The sequence below is a fragment of the Urocampus carinirostris genome, chromosome 7, assembly GCF_059441175.1.
Source record: "Urocampus carinirostris isolate Australia breed hairy pipefish chromosome 7, RoL_Ucar_1.0, whole genome shotgun sequence".
NCBI lineage: Eukaryota > Metazoa > Chordata > Actinopteri > Syngnathiformes > Syngnathidae > Urocampus > Urocampus carinirostris.
In genome coordinates this window covers 19,135,480-19,136,329 of record NC_142355.1, presented here as the reverse complement: position 1 = coordinate 19,136,329, position 850 = coordinate 19,135,480, and positions in this window count along the sequence as shown.

Here is an 850-nt window from a genome sequence, read left to right as displayed (position 1 = left end):
CTTTTGTCAGCGTTTGTTTTACCCATAACAACCCGGATATTTAACAAGGTTGTGGAGGAGGAACATTAATTCCTCTTCAGGACAAACACAATTATTCATGATAAACTGAACCCATAACATAACTGCTCTGTACAAAAAAGGCAGAAAAGATTCTATCTGCTTAGGAGTCTGAGGTATTTTGGAGTGCAGGGGGCACTCCTGAAAAAGTTTGAACACCGTGGTGGCATCAGCCATCTTCTACGGAGTGGTCTGCTGCGGGAGCAGCATTTCGATGGCTGACAGGAAAAGACTGGACAGTTTCATCAGGAATGCCAGCTCTGTCCTGGGATGCTCCCTCAACTCAGTGGAGGTGGTAGGGGAGAGGAGGATGATTGCTAAGTTGTCATCTATGACTAGAAACCTATCCCATCTCCTGCAGGACACCGTATCTACTCTGGAGAGCTCCTTCAGTGACAGCCTGCTTCACCCCAAGTGTGTGAAGGAACGGTTCCGCAGATCCTTCCTTCCTGCAGCTGTCAGACTATATAATAAGCAGTGCTCTCGATAGACTGCACAACTCCATGACTTTGAATATTTGCACATCACTGGCCACCTTACTTTAACTATTTTGCACACCTGCCATTGGAAATATCCTGTTTTTTATTTTTTAATACTTGTTTATACTGTTGATATTCTTAGCTGACATTAAAGCTCGTACTGCTGTAACAAAAGAAATATCCCCATTGTGAGACGGATAAAGGATTATATTATCTTTTTGACACGCAATAATGAAATGATATATTCTTCCCCCAAATCCCGTTTTCCTTTCTGTTTGGATTTTTTGGGAGTTTTTGCTTTCCAAAAATAAAAA